The sequence below is a fragment of the Amia ocellicauda genome, chromosome 7 (genome assembly GCF_036373705.1).
Source record: "Amia ocellicauda isolate fAmiCal2 chromosome 7, fAmiCal2.hap1, whole genome shotgun sequence".
NCBI lineage: Eukaryota > Metazoa > Chordata > Actinopteri > Amiiformes > Amiidae > Amia > Amia ocellicauda.
The window spans coordinates 15,334,432-15,351,640 of record NC_089856.1 but is presented as its reverse complement, the minus strand read 5'-3'; positions in this window follow the sequence as shown (position 1 = coordinate 15,351,640).

Sequence of the window (17,209 nt, the reverse complement as noted above, 5' to 3'; positions counted from 1 at the left end):
ATACTGATCCCTGTGGAACTCCACTAACAACCTTACTCCAGTTAGAAGCAACTCCTCATATCGACACCCTCTGTTTTCTATACATCAACCAGTTCATAATCCATCTACTTACATTACCCTGAATAATTACAGCTTCCAATTTTAGGATCAGTCTTTGGTGAGGAACCTTATCAAAATCTTTCTGAAATCTAAGTATATCATACCATATGCTTTTACGTGATCTACAGCTGCAGTTGCATGTTCAAAAAACTAAAAAATAAACTAATAAATAAATTTGTAAGACGTGATCTGCCTCCTCTTAAACCATGTTGACAAGTAATACAGGTGAGACTGATTGGTCTGTAATTTCCTTGCTTAGTTTTGTCCCCTTTTTGTGGATAGGTATGACATTTGCAGTTTTCCAGTCAGTTGGCACATCCCCTGTTCTATGTGTATAGCTGCCTATAAACAATTTCCCTAATTTATGCAAAGTACTGTTGGAAATATACCATCTGGCCCAGGTGATTTGTTTGTTTTTAATTCTGCCAGTTCCTTTAGTACCTCCTCCTCATTTATCCTGATCTCTTTTAAGGTTTGACTAAACTGATTGTTAACCTGTGGTTAACATATCTGTTTTTTCTTTTTTAAAACCTCTGTGAAATACTAATTTAGAACATTTGCCACATCTTGTTTGTTTTCTAAGATACTTCAATTTTTAGCCTTTAGCTGTTTCCTAAAACTTGAAGTATCTTAGGAAAGTTTGATAGGTCCCTTCAAATGATCACATACATCAGATTTTGGAAAGAGATTGCATTGTTCCAGTGACGTGAGTAACCAGCTCACAGTGCCCCACAGTGGTGGACCGAGCATTAGACCAGCACAGTGGCTTATAGTCATGCAGGACTTTGCATCAATTCAAATGTATGAACATTTATTCAAAACTGAATACAATAGGAAAACTTAACATACAGATCAAACCATTCCATTAAGAGATGTTTTTCTTCTTTTATAGTGCTTTATCTGTGAATTGGTCTAAAGCCTTGGTTCTCAAACTGTGGTACGCGTACCACTGGTGGTACGCCAGACTACCCTGTAATTTGTTGTGTGTACACAAAAATTAGTAACTAAAATAATAAGAATAAGAATAAAATATATGTAAATTGTGTATTTGTAATGTATTGAATTTGTTTAACAAAGCTTGAGACGGGTTTTCTTATTTTATATTTTAATAAAAATTGTTTATTACATATAATAAGTTCCTGTTAGCTAGGTCGGTACTGCGTGCGCTAATACTATACCACTCTCGAGCGCTCAGAGAGACAGTTTAGCGCCACATCCGCCAACAGAGCAATTAAAATGAATACCTCGCAAAAATCAACTATTATATCATGGCTGAAAGGACAAGACTTCAAGAGTACTGAACCCAGCTCCGATAGATCAAACACACATGTTGAGAACGAGGAGAATAATAAATGGACACTAGCTCTGCTGCTGAACTCAATACAGACAGCACTGCTGGTGTTAGCAAGTGTCCGAAAACGGCAACAAGGCAGTACGATCCAAAATTATCTAAGTTTGGGATTTACTTACACCGGGAAGGAGGAAGAGCCAAGACCACGGTGTGTCGTGTGCTGTGAGATGCTCAGCAATGAGAGCATGAAGCCAGCACATCTGAGGCAGCACTTCACCATGAAACATGCGATCTTGAAGGATAAGCCTCTTGATTTTTTCAGAGGAAACTGAAGCAGCGCAAGTCCACCATAAGGAACAGTGCTACTCCAGTTTCCAAAGCCCAAGAAGCATCTTACCATGCTAGTCTGCGCATTGCTAATTCAGGTAAACCCCACACTATTGGTGACGAACTTTGTTGACCGCTGGCAAAAGAGCTGACGCATATTATGTGTGGAGAAAAAGCTCCTCAACAGCTTGACCTGCTGCCCCTTTCCAATGACAGGCACTCGCAAAATTATTTATATGGCAGATGATGTCAGAAGTATGCTGATAGAGCGCATTAAGATGAGCAGATGGGTTTCACTACAATTAGATGATTCTACTGATGTCGCCGATTTGCATGTTTATATTAGATATGAGTTTGAGGGCATGTTCCATGAGGACTTTCTGTTCTGTAAGCTGCTACCAAACAAGAACTACAGGGGAGCATATTTTTCTTCTGAATTAATTAATTTATCGAAGAGAATGGCATCACCTGGAATAAATGTGTCAGAGTTTGTACAAACGGTGCCAGAGCGATGACAGGCTGACACAGCAGTGTAGTTGCACGGATTAGAGAGGCTGCTCTGGATATGAAGTAGACACACTGCAGCATCCACCGCGAGGCACTGGCAGTCAAGAACATGCCTGATGATTTAAAATCTGCGCTAGACTCTGCTGTCAAAGTAGTGAATTTTATCAAAGTCCAACCAATTAATTCACATCTGTTCAGTGTGCTTTGTAATGAAATGGGCAGTGAACATGTGCAACTTTTGCTCCATACTGAAGTGAGATGTTATTAAGGGGCAGAGGCTCATGGGGCTCTTTGAGGTACAGATGTTTCTGCATGACCAGAAATCTCCTTTGGCAAGTCTATTTGATGATCCAGTATGGCTGGTACAATTAGCCTACCTGGCTGATATATTCTCACGTTTGAATGAGCTGAATATGGGACTGCAGGGGCTATCTTTAAGAATTTTTGATGTCTCTGACAAGATCACTGCTATGAAGAAAAAGCTGCAACTTTTTGTTATTAAAATCAAGGCAGGCAATGTCTCTGCTTTCCCAACTCTGGAGAACCATCTGCACACATATGGTACTTGATGCTACAGTTTGTGATGTGGTTGTTGTGACCTCTTGTCATTGGAAGAACAGTTATCAGAGTATTTTCCTACTGTTGATGTCACAGGAATACCTGAGGATCTGTCCTGTGCAGGAGAAGTTGCTTGAGTTAACATCTGATGATACTTTGATGTCAGAATTTAAACTGTCACAGTGACTACCCAGCCCTCTCATTAAAAGCTGTGCGGTTTTTGATGCCTTTTGCTACTACCTATCTTTGCGAGAAAGGTTTCTCTGCTCTCACTGCAATTAAGACAAAATATCGCAACAAAATGAATGTTGAGCCAGATATGCGTTTGAAGCTCACTTCCCTCGTCCCTGACATTGCAAGGCTTTCCTAAACAGGCTCACCCCTCTCACTAAAATGGTAAGTGCTCAGTGCTCTTTTTATTATTTGTGCATGTGCGTGCGTGTGCTCATGTTGGTCATTGAGATTTTCTGTGGTTCCTATGAGAAGGTGACTTGTAGGTGGTACTTGGATGCTTTGGTTTAATCAGGGGTGGTACTTGGTCTTCAGTCAGCAACAACATCAGGGAGCTGAGTTCGACAACTGCCAGCATCAGCGACTGACTCGGCTGCCTGCAGCACCTGGCACAGAGGGAGGGGTTGGGGCACTTGAGGGTTGCCATGGTGGACCCTGAGACATGATAGTGGCCTCCAACAAATATTTTCCACCCCCTTCCATGCAAGGAATTGATTTTGCTGTTGTCTCACCTTTCACATTCCCAGTGATTCACTCTCCTGGTCGGGGGGGTGTTGACAGCAGCATGATGTAGCTCCAGTCATGATGGAGGATGTTTCCCACAGGACCTGGCTTTGTGAATGAGCAGCTCGGGTGTCTTCAGCTGAGGTGTCGGCCGGTGACAACTTTCTGAACTGCATATGCAGAAGCTTAAAAACCTGATGTCTCTGTTTATTTGGGATCATGACCAATAACATATTTATCACCAGTTATCTTATTCCAAAAATAATTCACCTTCAAATAAGCTACAAATTAATGACAAATATCTCAGGGTCTTTAAATCAAGCAGTATGTGTTGTGAGGTGTGTTCAGTATCACAAAGCTGAATTTAACCATTAAAGTCTTACACAATAATATTTAATCATGATTTTAAGGAACAGATACCTAGTATTTAAAAAACAACAACATCATAATCCATAAGAATTTACAATATTTCTTAATGTATTGATGTAATAATTATTTTTGTCTTCCTGCCTTTTTGTCTCCACTTCTTTCTTGTTCCCCCTTTAACTCTAAAACTACTTGCCAAGATCTTAGTATTTCAGTATTCAAGTTTTTCAAATGTAAAACAAGACAGCCCATGTACTTCTCTTTTCTGTTCTCTCTTTTACTCTAAAACTACTTGTGAAGACCTTAGTATTTCAGTGCAGTTCATTAGTCCCAAGTCTGCCCCTCCAGTCTTGCCCCTCCAGTGTAGATACCCCAGCTGGAGAAAATGGCGGAGGAGGTCATCTACACCACTGTCAAATTGGCCCCACAGCCAAAAGCAGCTGGGAAAGAGCTGGGTACACCACAAAGAGGTGAGATTTATTGGTTTGAGTATTTATTTATTTATTTTATTTATTTAGCCTGGATAGTCCACTCAGTAACATTTGCAACTGTTTTACAGGGGGTTCTGGTATTTGTTTCTTAATTTTCAATGTCAATAGCATTTGAGAAGGGTCGTCTGCTCTTGAATGTCATAAGGGTTTATTGGTAATTTACCCATGTAATGTGTAACTGCCGAAACAACCAACTCATATTTCACCCAATTGAGAGAATACACACCACCGTCTCCTCCTCCTTCACTTTAAACAAAGATTAGTCCACTAAAGGACTATGGCAATATGGCAATATACACAAACTTCTTTCCTGTAACCACATATCGCTAACACTGTTATGAAGTCAAGCTGGTTATGTTTCTGCGCATAATGAAAACATAATGTATTGTTTACAACGCAAAATGAATGACGTATATATTCTTACCCGGTTTTATGAAGAAATATAAGCCATCGCATACAGGGTGCACACTGTGTGAGATGGTGCATATTTTAATCTTGTGAAATGATAACGGGTTGCGTGATAGTATAAAACTCTTTCAGGGTATTGATCCTATTACTGTTGGCAAACTTCCGTAGTAAAGGTAATGTTTGAAGGAGCTCGTTCACGAACAGTATGGTAATTTAAATCGGAGGCTTGGAAAGAGACGTGATTTGTATTGAGAGGGGAGTAGTGTTCATGAGGGAGTTTACTGTGAAGGACATATTGTATCCCTGGTAGGTAATGGTATGATCTAGTGGGAGGGGCGTTGACATTATATAAGGGCTCTGTTGTCCAGGAGCAGAGAGTGTTACAATTCAGAGCGAGTGGGTAGGGTCTGGGATGGTCTGCTTAAAACCCCTAATCTAAGCCAAAAAAGTTTGTTTGCTTGCTTGTTTTGTCTGTGATTCCACTCTCTATATATTGAGATTTTGTTTTGAGTTTTCCAGTATGGAGTGAATTCATTGTCAAAATTGGCGAGCACAGAAATACAACTTGTACGTTCAAAACTACACATACGGTTTTTATTTTACGCTTACAATTCAATTCTGCGCTCGTTCAATATCGTTTACATATTTGCAGTTTCGTTTTGACATGTGCAGTTGTCGCTGCGCGCTCACGCTTCTCTCGACGCGCTCGCAGCTCTTTTGACTGTTTTCACACGGACTCAAACGCAGCGCGTAGAGCAGGCATCCTAGATGATCACCGCACTATCGATCTCCATTCTCATCACACATGGCTGACCACACGGCAGCAGAGGGACAGTCTAAAAAAGCTTAACGTAGGTTAATGTGCTTTAAGCATAACCATTACTTTGCAGAGTTTGTACGTTTAAAGTTAGGCACGTCCTACTATGAATAAAGGATGAATATGTTTTTACTAACATAGACAATATGATTATGACCTTACTCTGTGTATAATAATTCACTTAGGTGAATATCACTTAGAAAACGCTCAACGTGACTTACTGTACTAAAACATAGCCATTTACTGTCCCATCTATAAATGACAGGACTGACATTTTCCAAACTGTTACACAAAAGATTGGATGTTTAAAATGATATTAAAAGCATAACTGTCTTGTCTTTTCTAAGCCCTATTGTATTGTAGCCAAGCTGCATTGTGCTTAATGTGGTTTACTGTACTTAAAACGTAACCATTGATATCCAAATTTAATAAATGACAAGACTGACGTGACGTTGATATTGACTGTGTTAAGTTAAACGCCTCTTCATTTGTATAGGCCTGGTAGGTGGGGGTCTTGTCGTTAGTAAAGCTGGGATCTAAGTGCTTTACTTACAATAACCACATATACACTTTCAATATGAAGCACAATTCACACTTGACTACAGCAAGGCTTAATGAGATACTTCTGCTTTTAATATCAATTTGAACATTACATATTTTGTTTATCAGCCTGGGTGGTGCCAGTCTTGTTAATTATAAAGTTTGAATATAAATGGTTATATTTTAAAGTACAGTAAAACACGAGTTCAACATTAAGCGCAGCTACGTCTGGCTAGGGCTTAACACGACACTTTAAACATTCAATACTTTGTGTAACAGTTTGGAAAGTGTCAGTCTTGTCATTAAGCCATGTTAAGCTTTTTTAGACTGTCCCTCTGCTGCCGTGTGGTCAGCCATGTGTGATGAGAATGGAGATCGATAGTGCGGTGATCATCTAGGATGCCTGCTCTACGCGCTGCGTTTGAGTCCGTGTGAAAACAGTCAAAAGAGCTGCGAGCGCGTCGAGAGAAGCGTGAGCGCGCAGCGACAACTGCACATGTCAAAACGAAACTGCAAATATGTAAACGATATTGAACGAGCGCAGAATTGAATTGTAAGCGTAAAATAAAAACCGTATGTGTAGTTTTGAACGTGCAAGTTGTATTTCTGTGCTCGCTAATTTTGACAGTGAATTCACTCCATATTCCAGGCATCAAACCATCTTAGACATCCTGACAGTTGTGCTCCAGTTGCCCCTTCAGTATTACGGCACAAGGCTCCACGCTTACAATTATCAATAGCCGAAAACAGTTAAAAGGTATTTGGAAGTACAGGGTCCTATCTTTTGTCCATAAATGAATCAAATAGTTCTGCAATTTCTTAGGCCAAATTGTTAACACATTGTGTTGGAGTCCTGCTTATGTCTTTGTGTTTCAGTGGATAAATGTGTGTAGGATTTACAAACTTACGAACTTATGAGAACTGATTGCAGTTTATTCAGGTGCAAATTAGTGGGGGAAATGTAATGATAATGGTGGAGATTTACAGTGGTTTGATGGAGTTTCCCTAGCAAGAACTTAACATAACCACACAAATTTATAAAACCAGTTTTACAGTTTTAAATTTTCAGGAAATATCTATAGTACATGGACGGGTGGTAAGGGGAAGGAATTTAGCTGACTTATGTAATATCCAGAAACACTAATTTTGCTTCAGAAGCACCAATGAAGAATCAGTGAACCAAATTAGAGACTAGAGAGGATAGCAGCACTGACTGAATAATCTCTTGCAGGTTAAATTGAATCAGTAAATGAATACCTTCATACACACACACACACACACACACACATATATATATATATATATATATATATATATATACCGATCAGCCATAACACATTATGACCACCCGCCTATTGTGTAGGTCCCCCTTTTGCCGCCAAAACAGCCCTGACCCATCGAGGCATGGACTTCACTAGTATTTGGCACCAAGGCGTTAACAGCAGATACTTTAAGTCCTGTAAGTTGCGAGGTGGGGCCTCCATGGTGTCCAGCACATCCCACAGATGCTCGATTGGATTGAGATCTGGGGAATTTGGAGGCCAAGTCAACACCTTGAACTCGTGATTCATCAGACCAGGCCACCTTCCTCCATTGCTCCGTGGTCCAGTTCTGATGCTCACGTGCCCATTGTAGGCGCTTTTGGCAGTGGACAGGGGTCAGCATGGGCATCCTGACTGGTCTGCGGCTACACAGCCCCATACGCAACAAACTGCGATGCACTGTGTGTTCTATCAGAACCAGCATTAACTTTTTCAGCACTCGGAGCTACAGTAGCTCGTCTGTTGGATCGGACCACACGGGCCAGCCTTCGCTCCCCAAGTGCATCAGTGAGCCTTGGCTGCCCATGACCCTGCCGCTTTTCCTTCCTTGGACCACTTTTGATAGATACTGACCACTGCAGACTGGGAACACCCCACAAGAGCTGCAGTTTTGGAGATGCTCTGACCCAGTCGTTTAGCCATCACAATTTGGCTCGTCAAAGTCGCTCAGATCCTTACACATGCCCATTTTTCCTGCTTCTAAAATCATCTTTTAGGACAAAATGTTCACTTGCTGCCTAATATATACCACCCACTGACAGGTGCCATGATAACGAGATTATCAGTGTTATTCACATCACCTGTCAGTGGTCATAATGTTATGGCTGATCAGTGTATTTCTTAGTTTATACAACCATTAAAAAAAAAAAGTATTATATTTTTATATAATATATGGAAAGAACCATACAGTGGGTACCATATTTAATAGAACCACTAGTATTTGGTGCTTAGGAGAAGTATATTGTAAGGTTATAAACATAAACTTAACTACCCGATTTCAATGGCATGTATTATTTGTTTTGTTCCAGATTGAGCCAACTACCAACCATGCTGTTGCCCGAAATCACAATGTGGAGCTCACTATTCTCCAAGAGAAATAATGTGGTGTTAGTCAAGATAGATGGGGTTGAGATCTGCAGGGCTAACTCAGTGGAGGAAGGTTTTGTTTCAATGTTTTGCAGTTACTTTGTGTATTGTGTTACATACCCACCACATCTCAAGAACACTTTGACTTTCCTGCAGTGGTATGTGCTGCAGTTGAAACTAGATCAGAATAAACCATTACTGACAACAGTTACGCGCATTATTAACATACTTACTTAATTGTCCTCCAACAATGCCTTTCAGAACACGTTACCCATTGTGCAAAATGTGCACGTAGTACTTATACATTGGTTAAATAAATACAACATGTCGGTCTAATTCATGCCCACAAACCAAATTTTGCTATAATGTGTGGCCTAAACAACTGTCAGTGCACTTTCTTTAAATTTGAATCATACCAACTACATACTTATCGTAAACATAGATGACATGTACACCACCATACACAAGAGACTGCAGTTCTAGAAGACACTGTTCAGGAGGAATATGAACATGGTAATACAGAGGATGTTCATAGTACTCCTTTGAGTTTAGGTCAATTAACAAATAGTTTCAGAAAGAATTTATGTAGTTTTATCCTGAAGTGCAGAGAAAAGAACCTTCTAACACAATCTGTCCAGCAGGAAATTCTCAAAGATGTACATTTCCTGTTCACAATTTTCAAAGAGAACTATAATGCATTTATTGTGTATCATCTCCAACAGAGTGGTTTCAATATTTCAGAATGTCCTGAACTTGAACAGTTAGTTCGAACACCAAATTTTTTTTTCTGAGGCTGCAAATGTAATTCATTCTCAGTACGTTAAAGGAATACTGCAAATTAAAATTAGATATGACAGAACCTGTACAGTATGTTCTCCGAAATGAAAATGGTAGTAAAGTAGGAACATACTCGTACATTCCCATTGCAGATGTGCTGAAAAGGTATTGTAGTCATGAGGAACGTGTGGGATCATATTCAAGCCATAGCACACACAGAAAGGAATGGAGAACAGTTAACACTAGAAGCGCCGAGCCGGTCAATTTGACCGATTTGGTTATTCAACTTGGAATTACTCGGTGTTCCTAAATACACTGCGCATACCTGTTAGTGACTTTTCCTAAATATATGTATTAAACATGCCTACAGCATTTTAGCTGCATAATCGCAAAAATAAATAAGTTATAAACACATTTACCTAGAATAGCCAAAATCGGTTTATTTTGACCGGTCATTTAAATACATAAATCAAATATAACGCATAATCCTGCCTTCCCATTACAATACAGTCGTTCTGGCGCTCAAGTGGCGATCTCTACCTGTCTACAGTCTTTCATGTGCTTGAAAAACACACGCATTGTACAGCATTACAGGTGTTTTCTTACAGCTGTATTCAGATTGAGTGGATACAGTGATTACCGCAAATAAACATGGATTGGAAACGGAGATTGAAGAGAGCTCGTTTTGGAAATGCTGTGTATATGAACATGACTGATTCAGGGTACATCAGTGATACTGGCAATGACAGATCATTTGTGGGTTTGTGCCAGTGCTGTGAAAACACTGCGACTGAAACGCAGGTCCAAATAGCACTGAGCGCTTTTACTCCACTGATCAATACACGATTGCTACTGCACACAGTAGAGAGTGAAATAGCGCAGCACATCGCAGAAAAATAATGATTCACGGACATTATCAGCGGAGGAGCATTTATTGCAATGCTATATATTCGTGGAGAAAAAGAGTTGATCTGGAGAGGCTGTAAAAATGCAGTGTGAGGTTCGAGCTCATGCAGGGAAAGTGCAGAAATGTGTCCTGTGTGGACTGTAGGAGCTGTCAGGTATGCAGGCTAAATATATAGTAAATAGTGTATTGAAATACAAACCAACAGTGAATAAAAGCCATGTATGTTGAAAACAAAGTTTACATGATGTTGAAAATGTTTACTTTAGTGTACAGTTATGTTTTGATAAATGCAATATTTATTTTTTAACTATAAAATATTGCTTTTGAGCATTATTCCAATATTTATGTTTACACTTGTTTCATTTTCTTATCATTTGCCATTTTTGAGCTTTTTGCTTATTGTAGGCTATATAGTTATTCATGTTTTGACTGCAGTGTTGGATTTGATGTTCATGAATAAAACGTATGAGTTTTATACGATGGTTTGCCTTTGATTATCATATCACAGCTCTTAAAGAGCTATCGGCTACAATGACCGGCTATGGCGCTTGTAGGTAGTTTGAAATGTTGGCGCTTCTAGTGTTAACTGACTATTGCGATGGGATTCATTTTAGGGAACATCCAGTCTTTTCAGCAGACCCAAATGTTTTACGTTTGCATTTGCATACGAAGATGAATTTGAAGTAGTGAACCCTCTGGGGTCTAAGAAAAACAAACAAATTGTGTGCCATCTACTATACTGTAGGGAATGTACACAGTGGGTACAGGTTGTAACGGTATTTGTACGTAAATGCTGGGGTGCCAGGCAAGGATTAACCCTTACCAATATAAGTTTTAATTTATCTTGTAAATTACAAATAATTACAGGGACTCGGCAGCAAACCTAGATCTTTACCCACTGAATCCCAACACCAGAGAAATAAATAGGATTATAGAGAGGAAAACAACAGTAGAAATACAGACATTTACAATTTTAATTACTTCCCCACCAGTTTTTCTTGTTATTATTTTCTTCCAGACATATAACATAGTTTCACAATTACTACTCACATACACCCGCTTCCCCACATCAGTTTACATTGATGATCACATTTCCATCCATCTAAAATCCATAAACATTACACTGGATCACTAAATCACACAGACGGTAATAAGTTAATATAATATACACAGCTACATAAATACATATAAATAACTTTTCAGTATATAAAACCTTTCAGAAACCTGTTGTACCATCCGGTAAAAGTGCAAATGCATTATATAAAGTGCATACGTGCTTCACCCTGCACAACAATAGGGCAATGATACATCAAAAAGAAACAAAACTATTGAACAAAACAAAAACACACAAATGGTAAGAAAACAGGCCGGCAGACAGACAAATACAAGAAAAAGTTAGTAGCAGCAGGAGCAAGTGAAGGAACAACAGGACATTGTCATTTAAGTAGATTGAAATGAAATTGTTAAACTCCCAAACACAAGACTTATTGCTTAAAAATACAAAATTCATTAGCAGCCAAATCATGAATCCCTTTGTTTTAATCCAATGTGCATTTTCAGTTTCCGTAGAAAAGGCAGCAGTTGCTCTTATTAGTGTAGAAGAATACATGCTTAAAAAAACATTAGTCCCGCAGCAGATTTCACGTTAAAAATTGTCCCAAATAGAAAAAAAAAAAGAAACAATCCACACTCTTAGAACAAATGTGTTAAAAACAACACATGAGGTGTTGTTTTTCAATACATTACTGAGTGTGATTAAGGACAACACGTTATGTTAAAGTTAACACACTCTGTGTGTAGGAATATTAATTAAATAACACATTTGTGCGAACACATTTATGGGTTAGTTTTACTCAGAAGATGTGTTGGTTTTGTGTACGAATATTAGCACAAATAATGTGTTATTTCATGAACACTGTAATATGTTAGTTTTACTCAACACGTTGGGTTAAAGATAAACAAAATATTAATTTAACAAAGGAAACTATGTGGTAGTTCAATGTAAACAGATAAACCTTAATATAAATTATTACTATTGCAAACTTGTAGCAGATGTCTTTGTCTTATTAAGTAATTTATTCAGTACAAAACAAAATTACAGTCAAACCATTTATGCAAGACATAGAACAGTATATAAAATGCAATCATTTGACTTAATTTTACTTAATTTACCCTAAAGCTGCTTTTCTGAAAATTAGTTATGTCATGTAAAATAATGCATAATACAATAATTTGTATATAGTTATCATCTGTTAAACGTCTAAATATGTAAATAACATGAATGAATACATAATAATAATAATAATAATAATAAACACTGAATATGTTATAGGTTCAATGTTGGCAAGTATAACAGCCCCACATACAGACTCAGTGCAGTAATAGGTTGTCGTTACTGGCGCTGATGCCGCTGCTCAGATGAGGCTCAATGCGCTTCAGGGTCTCTGCAGGCCCGTGTAGATGAGACACGTCTAGCACACAGCAGGCCTATGAGCAGGTCGAAAGTGAAGTAACATGATAATGTATCCGTTTCTATGTTTGATTAAACGATGAAGTATTATTTAAACCTCACTATATAAATTGCAGTCCCCCTGAAACACAATACTAAAACACACTGTTAAGGCAATGGGGATGACTGGCAGCGGCGGGGCGGGGACTCGAACCCAGGTCTCCTGCGTCACTGAGGACTGGCTTCACAATCGCTACAATATTACATTACCGGCATATTGGACTTTAATTCTCGTTTTTAATAGTGGGTACAAGACTATTACTCTACTACTACTAGACTCAGCACGCGTGATGGTGGAATGTTGTTCCCTACGGGAGTCTTACTCAGTACAGAGTCAATGAGCCACAGCAGCGACTTGTCCCGGCAGGCGGCACCGAACATTTCGGTCTTTATGGCCCTGGCCTCCGTGAGCCACTGTAATTTGACTGCTAAACTGTCACTCAATTTAAAGTAGAGGGTTGTACCAAAATGGCTGTAACCGTTTCCAGAGAAACAGACCAATAGAAATACGAGAAACTCACGTGTGTTCGCTTTACCGCATATTTTCAAAATTTAAACCAATGGAAAACAAGCCCAATTTAGATTAGATATATTCATGTGTTTGTCTATATTACATATTCATATGTGTTTTTAGCCAAAGCCCAGAGGTATTTGTGCTATAAGCGTGAATTACTATAACATGTCCTTCAAAAAAATGTCGAATCGCCCACTTAACACTAGACCCCTTCAAAACAATCTCATCTACACGTTATATCTGTACGGAAGAGCCCTGGGCCATGTCAAGAAAAAACAACAAGAAAGTCTCATGATAAACCCGAACTTACAAGTTTAAATTTCGGAGTGTTTTTGTTTCACATGGTCCCGGGCTCTTCCGCGATATTAATTAAGGGCATAAAGTTTACAAACGAGAGGAGGACATTCGACCCATCCTGCTCGTGTGGTGTCCATTAGTGAAAAAATAATTAACTCAAACAGAGGATTAACACAAATTGAGGATGTTACTCAAGTCTCATAATTTCGTGGCCACAGAACAAGTGGTTTTCTTAGAAATTTCAAACACTCAGCGCTGTCCTCGGTGAAGGTCGTGTGGAAGCGATTGAGACATTTCGCAGAGGATTGTGGTTAAAAATAAATAACACATTTCGACTGTGTTAAAAGAAAGACCGTACTCTGGACATATTGTGTAGAAAACAAAATAAAATGTGTCATAGTACTATTAACACATTTTTTGTGTAGAATTTCAACACATTACTTCTAAGAGTGCACGGATAAAACCGATCTCCTCCTTGCAAGTCCTAATAGCTATATAAGCAAGCTTCCAATAGTTATCGAAGAACAACAAGAAACTCCATTGCCAAAGCGCTAAACAGTCCCAAGTTATTCGAAAAGGAACAAAAAAGAACCAAATAAACTCCCAAACCCGATCGCAGTCTTCCTCGGTCTCTGTTTTTTCAGTGTCAACTCGCTCTGGTGCCTCTAGCCCTAAGTCCACGAAACAGCCCCGGATCCCGTAACTCAACCCCTCAAAGGATTTCGGAAACAGGTCATTGAAACTCTCGTTCGGATAGTCTTGATGTTTTAATACATAACATATTTCAAACAAAACACATTCTCTCAATAAATGCCCCGATTCTTTCCCACTCCGTACAATTCAAACTCTCCTTCTCCTCCCCCTCCTTTCCTCCTATCAAAGGTTTTGGGCGTAATTAGCAGCTGACGTTTCACGTTGAGCGTCAGCGGAGAGCCTATGCGGCACAATTGAAACATTGTCATCTAGCACTATTAGTTCCATACAAGTTTGTGCAGCAGTGTGGTTTAGATAAAATTTTACAACAAATCCTTAAAGATCTACAAGAGCTGGCATCTAATGGTGCCACTGTAACTGCAAATGAAACTGACTATAACATTCATGCTGCAACAGCAACAATATCTGCAGACAACCTGTTAGCCCACTTAATTGGTGGGCTTACTATGTCATTTAACACAGGTCGTGTCTGTAGGTACTGCATGGCGAGAAAACTTTTCGGAGGATCAGTTCCAATTAAGAACTTCAGAAATCCCACCTGCAACCCATCAGAGAAAATCCAGAGAATTCAGCAATTTATGGTGTATGAAGCTGTTGTCCTTTTGAAGAATTACATTATTTTTATACTACAACAGCTCCCCCCGATTTGATGGATTACTTTTTAGAGGGTATAGTTCCATTAGTTCTTAAACTTGTATTGAAAAATGCACACAGAGAGAGGCACATAACACTACATTAAGTAAATTAAGAACTTAAAAGAAAAGCTATCAGTCAAAATGACAGCACAAACAAACCTGTATGTATATCTGAGAAATTTCTTCAGAATGGAGGGATGGTTGGATCCACAGAAATGGTGCTTATTTAGGCTCCTTCCCTTTATTGTTGACCACTACATTCCCCATGATGCTAGGTACTGGACTGTTTACTTGTTGTGTAGAGAGATTGGTGACAATGGCCCCAAAGGTTAACAAGGAGCTTCTTGCAACTCTTGAATTACTAGTTTTTGAGTTCTTATCAGAAATGAACGAGGTGTTTTTGGCAATGTTTTTACACCTAAATGTCATTATTTGATTCATTATGCCAGGCTAATGAGTTTATACGGGCCTTTACGTCCATTATGGTGTATGAGATTTGAGGGGAAACACCATTACTTTAAAAGTGTATCCAACCATTGCAGGAATTTCATAAATCTTGCCTCAACTCTTAGCATTCGGCACCAGATGAAACAGTGTTGGGAGTTTTCTTCAGCAAATATGCTAAATGAATATGAGAGCATTCCAGGAACCAGTGTGGCCACATCATATTCCTCTTTACCTAATAGTCTACAGTTTGCGATCCTCAAATTTAGTGAACGACATTTATTGTCAACCAAGAAACTAAACTATTGCAGCGTGTTACATCAATTAATATTGACTGTGTTAAATATGCAACACAGGATGTGTTTGTAATTGGATTGTTACATACAGAGGAAATCCCATTATTTTTTCAAATAAAATACATATTTAATACGGGTACTCAGTGGCTTTTGTGTGGGGAAAATGTTAGTACCAGCTGCCTATGAGAAACACTACCATGCTTATAAGGTCAAATTTGATAACAACTGGACTGTGGTAAACCCAGGAGATTAAATAGACTCTAAATAGACTACAAGTTTTTTTATTTTTTGCTATTATAGATTAGTATGGAAGTTTTGTAAATACTCCCTCTGAATGTGTTTTTGTTTACTTGTATAATATGTATGTTTATAATATGTATATGTTGTTTTGAAATGTTATGTTGAAATGATAAGTGTATAAGAGTTTAATATAATAGGGCTAATGTTTTTTTACATAAAGTGTAAGTTATGGTTTCCCAAATGTTGCATGTTACTGATTCTACAATAGACATTATTACAATTAGTTGTTTTTGCAATATTAGGTTTCTTTTCATACAAATCCTCTGTACCTTTTTATTTTGTGTATTACCCAACATTAAGAAATACATTAGAAATGTATGTACATAATAGAACTGTAAATAACTGTATTTTCTTACAAACCTAATTATTTTCACCTGTAGTAGAAAGGTATGCCTGTTTTGTATATATAAAAACATGTTTTACTATGAATTAAACAGGTAAATAAATATATTGAATCCTTGTGAGTGTAATTGTTAAAATGAATTGAGATATTGTTTAATGGGATACATTTTAGATCCATTATAAATTCCCTTGTACTAATATATGAGCATTTGTACCTGTCTTGGTAGAAATAGGTACAACCTGATAATGGCGGGTACTTATAAGTACTAGGACATTAGTTCCATTAGGTACATAATTGCCACATGAGGTGCCAAATAAGATGGTTAAATGTTGTACCCCATAATAAGGTACTTATATAGTACCTTGAAAGGTACCATAGCAGTGGCTAGCATTTGTACCTGTCTTGGTCCAGATGTGTACCTTTTTTCCACATAAGGTACCAAACTATCACAGTTCCCTAGCCCTGACCCTCTTTCCCCACTAGAGGCCACCAATGTTCCCTTGCCTTTTCCTGCTCCCTTCACTGCTTTCCTTTTATCTCTCTGTCAATTACCATTCCTCCACACCCTTGTGCACTTCTGTTCCTGTCCTCTGCTCTTATTGGTCCTGCTTCTGCCTTCCTATTTTCTGCTCTCCTTTATAAACCCCTCACTGCCCTCACTCTGGTTGAAGTGTTGTCCTGGTTCCTTGTTGTCCCTTGCGCTATCTTTGTCCTGGATCCCTGTCTCTAAATCCCTGTCCTCCCTTCGACCTTTGCCAGTGACCTCGACCTCGCCTTTGGATTCTCCTTGGTTTATCTCAGCTCATTGCACTAGCTCTGCACTTGGGTCCTTTCTCCAACAGCTTTACGGTCCTCCCACGAGGTAACTGTGACACAAAGATGATAGTACAAATTTGTACCCCAAAAAAAGGGTACTTATGTAGTAC